General features: G+C 34.4%; 1 protein-coding gene across 2 annotated transcripts in view; it reads left to right on the top strand.

Annotated features, from left to right (window-relative positions):
* LOC116776649 (anoctamin-4) overlaps positions 1 to 15,225 on the top strand; it is a 31,757-nt gene that overhangs the window by 1,011 nt on the left and 15,521 nt on the right. The window lies entirely within an intron of this gene.

Genomic DNA, 15,225 nt, shown 5'->3' with positions numbered 1-15,225 from the left:
GCGGGCATAGAAAGTAACTAGTACACAGAGTAATTTATTTGTCCGCTAAAATTACCTTTGTAGGTTAGTTTATGTATTTACAATCTGTAACTTTTTCTTTTGACGTTGGTAGAAAGGTTTTTTTTTTATTTTTATCCTTATTGATTGATTCAGCCAGCCTACATTTTGTTTGTTTAGTGATTTTTCATTGATGTAAATTAAACGTCCTTAAATACGTAACATTAAACCCATTTCGTGCTTATGAGCTCACACGTAAACATATATATTGGTTGAAAATCCAAGTTCAAATTCAAGTTTGCATTCACTACGAACGGAAAGTTTTCTGTTTTTCCTTCAGGACACTTTGTATTGAGAGTGACGAAGCGAACTGGTGTTAAAAATACTGACTAAAAACTCGAACTCTTTTGTAGAGATTACAAAATTAGATTTTACCCGCGAAGTGCTGAAAATTAAACCTTTGTTAATAGACTAGCCGTTGTCAGTTACTTCGCTTGCATATTAAATCATTTTGAGATACGCGTATCAACCTTTGCCTTGTGATTCCATGTATCGCGATCCCTCCATCAGATCCTGGCTAGATGGCAGTGACACTACATCACTTCTGAATTGCCCTCTAGTATAAAAAAGTTAATTTGAAAATCGGACATTAATCAAATGAGTAACAGCGTAACAAACGTATAATCAAAATTGAGAACATTCTCTTTTGAAGTCAGTTAAAAATTAATCTATATTACTCCTGTTACATTATCTATTTGCGAATAGGATTCCCATCAAATTGGGGTAGTCGTTCCAGGAATAGCTGGAACAAAGAGACAGATGAATATTAAAGAAAAATCATTTTTGATGTATCTATCATGTACAGTTTCATATGTGTTTAGTGTAAAGCCATTAACGTGAAGACAAACAGACACTTGAATGTTAATATATATATATATATATAAAATAGAAAATATTCAACTAAAATCTTGTTCTAATAACTTAATTAGTAGAGGCATTGAAGCGAGGCATCCCGGAGGTAGTGGGACCGATTCCTGTTTGTTTAAATGTATTTTCCATCATATATATTTCGTTTTAATAAAATCTAAAACATTATTTATTCAGATACTAGTTGGGTGTCAGGACTTTGCTCTTCATTTCTGAATTACGATGTATAAAGAATCTATCAGTAATGCACAAACAGACAAAGAAATTGTATGTATGTATATATATAATTATCATCGGTGAATATGTATCTCGAATGAGAAAACAATAGGGGTCTCATAGTTCAAATGCCGCAGAGGCGGTATATCATTGCGGGTTCCATTCCTTGTTATAACTATGGCGTACACAATAAAAATGTCTAAATCAATGACAAAATATACTTAAAGTATGTATATTAAGAATATATTTAAATGTATTTCTGGACAAGTACTGCTTGAATCTGGAACAGCTGGTAGCAGATCGGGTTCTGAGTTCCTGAATAGTTCAGCTTGACTGTTGAAGTTTACGAGGAATGAGTATTATATATGTTACCAAAATCTATATGGTAAGTGATAGTGGAAGTGTTTTTAGCATTTGTCACGCTGCTAAAACATTATATACTGTAAGAATCGATTATTTATTTTATAAATCGATTCCATATATTATCAATTATAAATATATTTTGTAACGTCAAATGTCAGAGTGACACTTGTCATTCGAGAGTGGCGGTTGTCCCTCTGACATTGGACGAGGGTAGTAGTTAATCACGATATGTAAAACTGAGCGGTCGACATAAAAGTGTGGATATTAAATCTAGTTAAATCGAAGTAATCCGTTGTTATTTATTTGAAAACCGAGTTGATCTTATAATACCTATGTTTCAAATAATAAAATTTCATATCATTGTCATTTAAATGAGCTGGTGACAAGTTGATGCTAGGGTTCTGCCATCAGATTTAATCTTATATTTTATATTATAGAACTTCGTTCTTCTGAATCTTATTATCTCCAATGAAATTTGGCTAAACACGGAAAAAATCTAATATAGAAATACGGTCTAATTATTCAATGGGCTTCAAGTTGATATTTATTAAGGTGGTAGAGCCCAGCTGTGGTCAAATTACAGCTCGAACATGTGCTGGTTCGAAAGGGGAAGTACCACCCGCTCACAGAAGACCGGCGTGAAGTAGTCTTTAATGGCTGCGTTTCATCCGATGAGTGAGAGAGACGGTTGCCTCTTAATTTTCCCATCCTTTCCTCTCCCTCTCTCACAATCAAGGGTGGCAACGCATCCGCAACATCCCTTATGCTGGAGATATCCATGAGCAACGGTGATTACCTTCCGTCCGATAGACCGTCTGCACGCTTGCTAGTGTCGGGAGACCTTCCAGGCTTTCCTTTTCAGCACCATCCCATAACTCCTCACATCCCAATAGTCCCAACGTAACTCACTGCTAAAACAACTCCTTCATGATTTCATAGACGTGGACACTTCCCATCAGGTCTGGCTACGGGTTGATCGTCATTTAATATATAAATCATTAGTATATACAAGTGTTAAGGGAAAATTTCTAAGAAAACTGTTTCCATAAAGAAGACTCGATTTGCATTCTGCGCATACTTTTTTTAATTAAGTCTATCTTTGCGACATAAATCTCAAAAACACAATACATTAAGTCAGAACAACTTTGTCATGTATGCATGAACGAAAATGCTTACCATCCGGACTGTTTGCGTGTTGCTCGTCATTTCACATTATTTAGGTTTTCTTGATGTAAAGTAAAATATATCTAAATTTTATATTTTGAAAAAATATCCTCTTTTCGATTTGATAGCCGAACAATAACAATAGGTACAATGTCTGTCGGAACATTTGAATAACCAAAGCCGTATTAAATATGAAGTAATTCTAAATTAATTCAAGGTTTAAAAAAATTAAATTTTATCTCTTCCAAGTATTAGTAGCAGTTAACTTAAATAACGTCGGGTTAAAACACTATCCTTAGCACGGGTTGCATAATCAGACTCTACACGGACAGTTGGCAGTTTCGTGTGACATTGAAACTTAGAGAATGTGGTGTCAGTTGAATCATTACTAAAAGTTGAAATTTATGTGGTTCACAAAAATAACTTTATATGCTATACGATTAGAAAAATATTAGCCTTTATTTTCATTAACTTTGACCTCCTTTTTATATAATGGAAGGTCAAGGTTATATATAGTATTATACTTAATAACATATATATGTATATATATATAAATAACAAGAAGGTTCTGTTAGTTACACTTTTTTTATGTGAAAAGGAGGCCAACCAGCAGACGGCCTACCTGATGGAGGTAGTACCGTCACCCATGGACATCTGCAAAAAATTTTGCGGCTGCGTTGCAACCCTTATTTGGGGAGGAGGGAGAGGAAAGGGTGGGAAAGGGGAAAGGGCAACCGGATTTCTTACTCATCGGAAGAAACGCAGTCGTATAAGACTACTTCACGCCGATCTTCTGTGAGAGGCTGGTACTTCCCCGGCCGAGCCAGCCCATGGTCGAGCTGTGGTGACCACAGCTAGGCTCTACTATCCACAAAAACACTATTAGTAACTCAAGAACGGCTGTTGGGATACAGTTGAAAATTGGTGAGGGGCTAGCTTAGAACGAGGAGACGGACATAGATATTTAATTCTGTTCGATATAAAAAAAAACTGAATAAATTCCAATATCTGGTTATTTCTGGTCTCTGCGGATGAATAGAGTTCGCCCGGTCAGCTACACATATATTACTGATGCCGAAATTAACGCGGACGAAGCCGCGGGCGAAAACTAGTATTTTATAAAAATGTATTCTTCCTATCCGACAGATGCTACAATCCCACGGTTATTAAAAGTAAATAATTATTTATTCTGTATAATAATTATAGCTTAGTATTTATGGACCGACTTGGAAAAATGGTGTATTATGTGTTCTTGATATTTACAGAATGTATGAATGTTTGTTACGCTTGAATCGGGAAACAGAAATAATACGATATTTTAGTTGCGTGTTTCGTTAGCAGTTTTATTTTTAAGGCTGTTTTTTTTTAAATATTTGATGTGCATGCGACTTTATATGTAAGGTTATCTCCTGATAGCCGCAGGAGTTATTCCTTGATATGTGTTAGAAAATAGAATGAATCCATCATTCTAGATAAGTTTGTAGTAATAAAGAGAAAACGGTTATTCCAGCATCACTTCCTTTTCAATATCTAGATTTTAGTGTCAAGATAGCCGACCTAAAAGCTCATGCTATCGTCATCATTTGAATAAAGTATTTCTGGTAAGTACCCATTATAGACACTTATGTATTTTCCTCAACGGTAATGCAACTGCGTGATTTGGAGTATTTGAAATCTATGTACTGTGATATATTACTTGTATTAGATGCGTCATGCTATTATTATTATTAGTTTTACTCTAGAACGTAAGAATCATCATCATCACCAGCCTATTGGTGTGTCCACAGCTGAGCAAAGGTCTCTTCTCACATGGTGAAGATTTGAGCATTAATCACCACGCTCGCTCAAGGCGGATTGGCGATTTCAAACATATAATTTGAAAATTATAAGTCCAGGTTTCTTAACGATGTTTTCCTTCACCGTCCGTCAGTGGTGTCTAAATACTCTTAGAAAGTACATATAAGTCTGAAAGAACACGTTGGTACTGGCCAGGTTTCGAACCCGCGCCATCATGCATGAGAGGCGGGCGCTTAACCTCCAGGCCACCACGACTTTGTAAAGTGCACCGAGTCTTATAATCTATTGGTATTTTAATAAAACAAAATCTCTCAAAACGAATAATTAACTCGTTTCTGCAAAACATCAGTCGTCTATTTATGTATAATAGATTTTCTCGGCATGTTTTCACAGATTTTTTTTTTATTTTGAGTTTTCTTTGGATTTGATTTCAAGCAAACTAAATGTTAATAAAGATTAATGTGTCTGGAAATTTAACGAGAGTGTAAACAAAATAAAATTAATCTCAAAGTAATTCACTGTATATATAAAGGGCCTCTATGAAGTACGTCACACATCGTGTAACAAGGGCCAGGGGGGGGGGGGGTTGATAGTTTTGTGACGTCACATATTAAAATTAAAAATACTAAAACGCTAAGTGCGGATGTGTTTGATGTTGATTGTTATTTAATAAAAACAAGTAAAAACTGAAAATAGCTGTTTTCTCTCGATTATACTTAATTAGATACATAAATTTAAAAAAACAATGTGTGACGTCACATCAGGAGGAGGGGGGTATAAAAATGTGACAAGGACGGGGGGAGGGGTTCAAAAGTCCTAAAATTCGTGTGACATACTTCATGGACGGCCTCTAATCTGTAAATATAATAATATCCAAGTGTCTTTTTAGCTTGTTAATTGTATGTTATGTTGACGACGTTTGGGACTAAGAATAGTTTTATCGTAAAAACTTAAAAGTTACGTAAATATTTTCATAGCTTTCATAAATAGTTAATTCGCGTTTATTTAACCCGGTATATAATATAACATATAAAATAATAGATTTATAACTACACGAGTGATTTCTTGAAATTATTGATTACTGTTATTTTATTACGACAATAGATATTGTAAGTGTAAAAAAAAAACTAAACAAAATTATATCAATAAGAAGATTTAAATAAAACTATTCGTAAACCTTTATTTACGACTAAAACAGCATGAAGGAGGGCATAGTCTTTGGGTGCGTTGAATATAAAACGCGCAGATCTTAAAATGTTTATAATATTAGAGATCTGTGCTGTATTGGTAGAAAAACTATAAATAATATTTATTTTAATTTAAACTCATTAAAGATATGCACAAGATTCTATTTATACACCCCGACAATCACAGGACAAAGAAATAATATTAATATAAAGCATTCCTTGAGAGTTAAATAGGATAGTTTACGAGTGTCTCAATCACTGGCGCCATCTCGAGTAGACATGACGAAAATTATGTTAAAAAATTCATTCCTTTCGTCATTAAAAGAATGACAGCTGGAACTCCTACAGGTGTGCACCAAGTCGTAATGGTTCGCTGGTCTTCAACACAAATGAATTATTGATTTATTCCTAATACATAAAACTCATTGATGCCCTCCACCTTTAAAAACCTTCAAGCTCAAAGTTCAAACATCCAAGTCTGGCCGAGGAGCTTCTGTGGTCAGGTGACCATAATTCTGTTTTTATAATCAAAATTTTATCCGTCACCTAAAATTTACGTCCACCTATCGCATGTCGCGTTTCATTAGGTAGAATGGGATTACAACTTATTAGAGTAACTTAACAGCAGATACCATTACATTAACGATTTATTTATTATTAATATTTTGAATATTCTTCTCTTTCTCTCTCTCTCTCTCTCTCTCTCTCTCTCTCGCTCTCTCTCTCTGATTTATTTACACGTCAAATTAAAAGCATCACTTGCATCGCGGCGTCATAAAACCAGTAAAACTTTTCTCATCAAAACAATAAAATGACCTCCCAGAATTAAGGTGTAAACGAGGAGGAATTCTAATTCCAGGCATAACGTCGCAGAGCATACAGGTGTTCGAGGTGATAGTAACCTTCTGCCTGTCAACTCACATAATGAGCGTATCATAAATATTCTTCTGGAAATATTTAATTACAAGTTATTGGTATAAATAACAATTTATTTTCTTGTCGAAATCAAATGTATTGTAAATTAATATGGAAAATCTAAATGACTGTCGTAGAAATTATTTTTCTGTCAAAATTAATGCAATCACATCATCTGTTTGTGACAGTAAAATGAACGCTTTTTACTTAATGTATGTGCACTTTACATGAAACATATTCAAAAATATATCATTTTCATTTTTGTGTTTCAGTATATCTGTAGGTACTGGCCTATCTAAGAACTTGATAGACTGATTTTGATGGGACTTTCTTCTCAGATAACTATTGTCACAATATAAGATATATTTATTTCTTATTGTATTGATAAAAAGAAAATAACTATTCAGTGTCAAGATGTCGCGAGCACAGCTAGTGTGTAATAAATGCCAATAATGGTTTTGTCATCAAAACAAATTTCGACGTCAATGTTGAGGGTAGTCCTATATTCGTTCGAAACGCTAGCCATCGTGCGTATACTAACCGTCGCGTGACTTGGTGCCCCATCACTTTCTGGCTTCCAATCAATTGGCTTTGATGATTGGTTATTCTCCAGCTGAAGATGCAGACTTCAAAGTCAAAAATATCTTTTTGTTAGTTAATGGTTTTCACTCAAACGGATAATACCGAGTGAAAGTTAAAATTTAATATTTAACATTGGGTCTGGATTTCTACTTAGTAGTTAATCGTGTAAGTCAGTCGTCTACTAAACATGGACAGTTGAATTTTTTAGATTCATAAGACATCTGATATAATATTAGATTTAATACAAATTCGTTGATTAAAAAGAGAGAGAGACGCCAGCCTCGCTGACGTCACTAATGTCACTTCTTCCAGTACGTTCCATGATATTTTAAAACGAAGCTTCAATTCTTCTAGATGTTCTTGTGTTTCTCGAAGGTTCTTCAGAGCCACATTCTTCAATGGTCCGCACTCGCTGAACTCTGCAGTCCGCTGTCGGGCGTCCAGACCTCATATTATACCAGAATTCAAACATAGTCCTATTCTCCTTTTAAACAGTCCTTGATTTCGTTTTACTTTTAACAATAATTATGACTACCAATAAGTTTTTGTAATAACTGATGACAGCCTCAAGTTATTTTCATGTTGAATCCGTCATTAATGCTGATAGCGCCGATATACATATGAGGTTTCCACCGATTTCTTCATCATCGCGATATCTCTCGAACCATAAGGTGGTGCTACAGACTTGATAGGAAAATTCCTTCCACCGAGTAGATGTCAGCTGAGAAAAGATTTTACGGAATTCCACCCACAAGTTTTTTTAGGGGGCGTCAACAATGAAAAAGTCCGTATAGCCTCTACATGCTCCTTTGTTTAGATTCTCCTATGCGATGTAGAAATTATCTATGAGTGAATTTTATAACTCACCACCAATAATGATTGCGGGGGTAGTTTTGACAATCAAATTTTCAAATGTCAGTACGTTATAATATATATAAAATTAAATATAACTAATATTTAAGGATGTACTACGCGTATTTTATTATTTTGAACTATTTGCCGACGTTTCGTTTGCTACGCAGAAACTGTGACCACGGACAGACGAGATGGAAGAGTCACTAACATCCCATCTCCAAACCTCGGGTTCATGTAGTCCAAAGTAATAAAAAAAACGCGTTGTCCGTCCGAAAACACCAGTTTTATATAAATCAATACTCGCGAAACACTTTGACATCATTGAAAATAATTAAATCAACCTAAATCCTGTCTAATAAACAATTAATAGTTTTATTGATACACATCATGATCGTAACCGAATTGATGATAATATAACGACCGGCAGCATGTGTTTTATTCCACATAGTATTTTATTGATTTTGTTATAATTCCTTCAATGCCAATCGAATACATGGGACACGAAGCTCTTCGCCTTGCGACATGTATTGGCTATCGTTATTATTGTATAACCATAGCGTAGCCAAGGTATAATATATAAATTAATCACCCAACTATATAAAATATTTAAATTATTAAGGTCATATATGTATGTTAAAATCTTAAATACATTTTTTTATAATTTCTCCTCGCTCGTAAGCATTTGAGTAAATACTTTTTCATAGTGTTATAAGATCTATTAGAAGACTAATTTTTACCCATGGTTTCGCCTGTATATGTAGGAACTTGAGCGTTTTCAGTGCAAATATATGTGACTGACAAACATACAGGTAACATCGAGCGTGTATATCAAATGGGACGAATGGAAATGCCAGGACAATCGATTTTTATTAAGAATTCAACACCACGGCCGCCCTGTTCTCATTCACACGACACGATTCCGCCTATATTATTTATTTCACACAGCTTTCGTCTGACGTACGACAACGTTTACTTCTGCTTTTTTAAATTATAGAATGGATATCGTAATTAATTTTTTCTTCTTTGGCCGTCCCATGTTTGTATTCCTAGGGGTAGGATTTAGAGTTTAGTTGAAGGTAGATTTTTTTACTGTTTACATGAATGTGAATTTATTGGGAAAATAAAACAACTCTGGCGAACGTATGTAAGTAAAGAGACGAAACCTCTCATCATTCCATGGATTCACCGTGCGGGTGCCGGGTCCATGATGCAGGGAGAGTAGCTTCAACAGTGCCTGGGGCTTGCGACTGAGCTGTGGGTCTAAGGGGCACTATCTAACGCATATTTTCTGTTATTAACACAATAAAATGGTTCGTCCGCTTGCGTTTACATATCAGATTATTAAAATTAATTACGTTAAAAGCCAAGTCAAACGTATTATACACACAGTATTGATAAATTTTTAATTACTTCTATTTAACCACAATTATGTTTCGGGAAATAATATGTTTGTCGTCCTTTTACTTTGCTTGTATTTATATAACTGTCTTGTGTTTAAAATTAAATTGTTTTGTTGTTTTAGGTGCTAGAAAAATACAACTTGTCTTGTTTAAAAAATATTAATTATATTGCAAAAACGCCTTTTTTCCGTTCGACAAACTCCTTTGTGTTTTCTCCACACAGCAGCTTCTCAAGATTATAATTGGCCCAACAAATGTAAACTCATTTGCAAAATATTGAATAGTTCCAGTGCCATGAAGTCAGAGATTAAAAAAAACTCTTGCTACTTAATCTGAAGGATGGGCTGAGAGATGGGCGGAAAGTTTTTAAACCTTTTTCCTCCAAAGACCTTTTTTCAGGCGATAAATACCAACATTAAAAATATCTTTATTCTCAATTTCACGACGAAATAAAAACGGTGGTCACGTAATTTACAAATAAACGTGTCATTGATGTAGTTTTAAAGTTATAAAAATCACAGATGCATATCACATTCGTGTAAGTGGATAGCGTTTCCTAAATATAGTCCACACCTAATAATAGCATTGGCTCAAATCAATAGTGATACAAAAATGCGCTTCTATACAACGTGTTCATTCAGAGATATTCAAGACCAAGCTACAGCAGATCAGCCTGTATCATGGCCAGTTGGTGCTACGGCTGATGAAGGAGGCTTTTATATTCATTAATTTCCAGTTTTTTTTTATTATTAAACAATTGTGTTCTTGAATAAAGTATTTACTTTTCATTACGATGGCTACCAATTTGAGTATGTCGGTTATATTTATAGAAAAATAGTGTCAAACAGCTGTCAATGGTACAAGTCTGACAAATAAACTTTATATATATATTAAGAAAGTATTATTAATAACGTATTAGTTGTTTTTGGTGCTGATAAAGGTATAAATAATCTTCTTAAGAAATAAAAATAAAATTAACGTCTTCATTCCATCCGACAAACTCCTTCGCGCTTCCTCCGCACAGTATTCGTGATTATAATTCCTCCGACAGATAAAAACGTTGACATTGGCAAAATATTCCGCGACATAGGATAGAAAAAAACAGAATATATTGTACAATTTTTGTTTTAGGAGAAGCCATAATAAAAACAATTTCCTTTATTGTAGCATTGCTGGCTCGCAAATACAGACACTAAATAATTGCTCCACTGAATAAACTGAAATTTTAAATTATGACATGAGTAATGATACTTACATTGTATATGTTAAGGGCAATAATTAATACAGTTACATAGTGTTACTCTGTTTTCCGAATCGTTCGTAGTTTCCCAAAAAAGAAAAAAACGTGTTAAACAAAGTATCTGCGAAGACAAAAACTAAATTTGACTGAATGTTTTGTGTGTTGAGGTTTATGTCATAAAGATGGACATTAAAATAAATAATAGTTTAAAAAAACTAAAAGACACGCTTTTTATAGAAAAGCGAACTAAAAAAATAGAAAATAAATTTTAATTTAGTAAATAGTGTTAAAAATTATTTAAAAAAAAAGCGTGGGGTGCGTGGTGTCAATAGTTATAAATATTTTATTGACAGATATGAGTAGAGTGATTATCATTTCGATAATATCTTAAAAAGCAGCCCACGCTTTTTTTTAAATAAAATTTCGTTTTCTATTTTTTAGTTCGGTTTTCTATAAAAAGCGTGTTTTTTTAAACTATTATTTATTTTCTACTTTTTAGTTCGGTTTATTTATAATAGCTTGTTTTTTTAATTTTAATTAAGTTCCTTAGCTTATCGACTATAGATGAAAATTATATAAATTAACAAAAATCATTTTGCAAATTGAAAAATGGAATAATTTTATCAAATTAGTGTATTGTCATCGGTCCTCGATAAATCTACAAAGTTTGAACGAAATCTGGCCGTTTAAAGTGGGTCAAAATCGCGCCCAAAGAAGTCGGTTACAAACACACAAACATACAGGTGAAGCTAATAAAAAGCTAATAATAAAAAGCGAATGCAAATCAAGTCTTCTGTATAGAATCAGTATTCTAAGTAATTTTTTCCTCAACACTTTTATATAATTATGATTTATACATTGAGGACCTACACGTAGGTAGTCCTGGTGGGAAGTTACGTCGGTTAAGAAAATGTGGAGATGTTTTAGGAGTGAGTCACGTTTGGAGTTATGGGACGGTGCTGAAAGGGAAAGGCGGGTAGGTGTCCCGACACTCACGCTCATAGCACGAGACACGCCGTCAAGGATACTACACCATCCGTGAGAGGTGTTACCTACTATAGGTTTATGAGGAGTTATGGGATGGATGTGAAAGAGAAAGGCTGATAGATCTCCCGACACTCACGCTCATAGCACTACACGCCGCTGTCATCTTTTCTCCGCCTCTGTGAGATTTCTTCTGTGTCATTTGAATTAGACATGATATCTGCCACCTCCTTTTGGTTGGATATTTTTTTATGTAGGTACTTACACTTCATTGACTAACAATCTCTTAAAGGCAACTTATAATGCGGTTGGTGTTAACATAATTAATTGAAAGAAAATATATATATATTGGTAAGAAAAGTTAGGTACTTTATATTAAAAACTTGTCTCAAATCAAATATTATATATAAACCCAACTATAATTTCTAAAGCAACCTTCGCTTTTTACAAATAATAGAAAAATAATCGTGCAATCGGTCTGTACATTGTTACTATAAATAGGACAAATTGTTATAATAATATTGATCGTGATATTACTATCGTCAATATTACGAGCTCTGACAGGAATTCATCAACGGTAGACAGTGGAATTAATGAATTGAAAGGTCATGTTTTCGTTAAGTGGAATACAACTGATGGTTGTATTGAAACGTACATATTTATAATTATATTTGTATGACGTGATCGAAGCATATTATAAAATAAAGTCCTTCCACGCGTCTGTCTGTATGTTCGCGATAAACGGAAAAACTACTGCACCGATTATCAAAAAGTTATCACCAGTCGATAGCGTGATTCTTGAGGAAGGTTTTAGTATATAATTTGTTAAGTTTATGTATTTACTTGTGTGTATATTAACAATATTTGTTGAAGATGCCGGGAAAACATGAGCCGTCTGAGAATTTTTAACCAAAACGCTGCCTAAAGTCTTTGAGTTATAACAAAATAATACATGGTGGCATTGTGTACCTTATATAGGTCTACAGAAAAGACCGCGGTAGCACATGTCTTTTCTTTAAGGACAACATACTATATCCATTTTACAACTTTTAAACATTGGCATTTTCAAGCCTACATCAGTATCTGTAAATTACTTATTAAATCATTTATATCGGGCTCAATATTTAAGGTTATCATAATATAAGTTTAATAATTCTCCAAAATTAAATATGCTATTTTATATTTTTTATAAAGAATCCGTGCGAAGCCGGGGCTGGCTCCTAGTTAAAATATATAAATGACGTCATAATTTTGATCCCTTTATGTATTTATTCTGAATGTCAAATCTATCAAAACTTTTTTGGTGGCAGGCCACAACATCGGCCGTCATAGCTACCACCCATCAGGCCAGTCATACCACTAACCAAAGTGTGTAGTTTCGGTGTGTTGTCTAATGTTGCTGTATGGACGATGCGTCTGAACAACTGACTTGTGATTTGAACCGCGTAAACCAAAGTTCTTCGTTATGTATGGTGTTTAGGCTAACGAAATCTGAAGACTTCATTGGTTTCCAGCTGTCAGTAGGGGTATATTTAGCCATAACCATAAAAGGCTGCCCGCTAAATGTTTATAATGCCTGAGTGGCTCACTTGTACCGTCGACCGAATGAGAAGGATCTCAAGATTAGTTTTCAAGGTTCGGTGTTCGTACAGCATTCAGATTAAATCCCCACTGTCTCAGAGATTGCGATTGTGTCGTTGATTTATATTTCAAAATCTTATTCAATTCTCATCCTTCATTTTTATTTTATTCAATAGTAGTTTCTACAGTGGTTGCACTGCCTTCCGCTCAACGTACACCTCATCAGATATGCACTGATATTTCTTGCAAGTTCACAATCACCTACAAGATATTTCTGATACACGGGTACCAAGATCTGTGCGCTAGTATTCACGCTATAGTGCTGTAAAATTCTGTGATTTTTTTTTAATTTTCATGATCAATATAGTGTCTAAATTTTAGAAGCTTGCTATTGTGATACCTATGTCTAAGGAAGTCTTAGATCTCATTAAGTACTAATGTGATTTTTTCGAGTCATATGTACTTTCTAAGAGTATTTAGACACCACTGACAAACGGTGAAGGAAAACATCGTGAGGAAACCTGGTCTTATAATTTCAAATTATAAGATTGAAATCGCCAACCCGTCTTGAGCAAGCGTGGTGATTAATGCTCTAATCTTCTCAATGTGAGAAGAGGCATTTGCTCAGCAGTGGGCTCCTATAGGCTGATGATGATGGTGATGATGATTGACCAGTTTAGATTTAACAAAAAAAAGAAGGTAATGTTACCCGTTTTAATGAAAAGTATTATGATATTATAGTTTTAATTAGCTAGCAGGTTGTGTAAATAAAAATATTTTATTTTGTTTTCAATGTTTGTTGTTTTCAAATAATAATAATAGAAATGTTTGAACCTCCACTGGATAAGCGGTGATTTACAGATCGTAATCGTTCTAAGGTACTTTCGTGGCTCAGAGGTAGTTGATAGATTTATAAAAAATATAGATGTGAGTTCTGATCGGACTGCTGTAACTTTATGCGCGAATTATATCAATGTTTTAGAGGAAGAAATTATGATGAAAATTGGTAGTTCTTCTTCAAACATATTCTGCTTACCCTACCACAAATCTCTGTGCACTCCTCTGTGATTAAGCTATTTTCAATAACGGACACTAACGGTTTTTCCAAAATTGGTCTACTGGAGATCCCTTGCTATATCTCACCGTAAATCTGGGGACATTTCAACACTGAACTTCGTGGAGTGACGTGCCAAAAGGCTTATTTGTGAATACAATTTCTTTTAAATCGCTCCAGCCAGCCTTGAAGTCATCTGGAAATACAAAAAACTCAGTAACCGTAATACGTAACGTTAATCCTTTTTCCAGTTAGTGGCGATCATAAACACTATTTTAAAACAATATATTATATATATATATATATATATATATATATATATGAATATTATAAATATAACTTCCAACTTGTAACCAACATCCCCAAAGACCACGCCATCAAGGTCAATAAACATTACGAGCTCACAAACAAACTCACTCTAAATAGGTTCGTCCTGGATTTGTACACTGTAGAAGTGGGAACGAGAGGTATAACGGCTAAATCTCTACAACCTACTAGAAGACTTGGGCCTGTCCAGAACTAATATGAATTCATTCTTGGATCGTACTTCGAAGGCAGCCCCAGTAGGTTCCTTTCAAATTTAGTTAGGTAGAGAGGGGAGCTTGGACGGTGGAGGTGAGCGTTCAACGCGCATTAGATAGGGGCCCCTTAAACCTACACCTGGGTCGCAAGTCCCAGGCACTGTTGAAGCTCCTCTCCCTGCAACGATGGACCCGGCACCCGCACGGTGAATCCATTGAATGCTGAGAGGTTTCGTCTCATTATATTAATAGTAGTGATAGTAGAAAATGATTAAATCAGCTTAGAAGTCATTAGAACACTAAGAAGGAGTTTCGTTTAACTTAACAACATAAAATTTGACGGTTCTCTTTTCTTAAATGATAATGTTCTGATTCGAAGGTAGAGTGTTAATACTGACTCAATCCTTTCTCCATTTCAAGGACGTCACCAATATTCAGTGCT

This window comes from Danaus plexippus, chromosome 30 (assembly GCF_018135715.1).
Source record: "Danaus plexippus chromosome 30, MEX_DaPlex, whole genome shotgun sequence".
In the NCBI taxonomy this organism is placed as follows: Eukaryota; Metazoa; Arthropoda; class Insecta; order Lepidoptera; family Nymphalidae; genus Danaus; species Danaus plexippus.
The sequence above is the reverse complement of the archived record's forward strand: the minus strand, read 5'-3'. Positions and strand labels throughout refer to the sequence as shown.